Genomic DNA, 276 nt, shown 5'->3' with positions numbered 1-276 from the left:
AGCTGCCTGTACACCCCAAAGGGATACAAACTGCTGCTGCTGCTGCTGCACCTGCTGCTGTTGCTGCTGCACCTGTTGCTGTTGCTGCTGCTGTTGCTCCTGCTGCTAGTAGTGCTGCTGCTGTCTTTGCTGCTGCTGCTGCTGCTGCTGCATATATTGCTGCTGCAGTTGACGGTACTGCTGCTGCTGCTGCTGCAGATACAGCTGCTGCTGCTGTTGCTGCTGCTGCTGCTGCTGTTCCGCTGCCTGCTGCAGCAGCACAGGAAACGGCTGAGC

The sequence above is a fragment of the Eimeria mitis genome, genomic scaffold (assembly GCF_000499745.2).
Source record: "Eimeria mitis Houghton genomic scaffold, Emh_scaff329, whole genome shotgun sequence".
NCBI lineage: Eukaryota > Apicomplexa > Conoidasida > Eucoccidiorida > Eimeriidae > Eimeria > Eimeria mitis.
Note: the sequence above shows the minus strand (reverse complement) of the source record.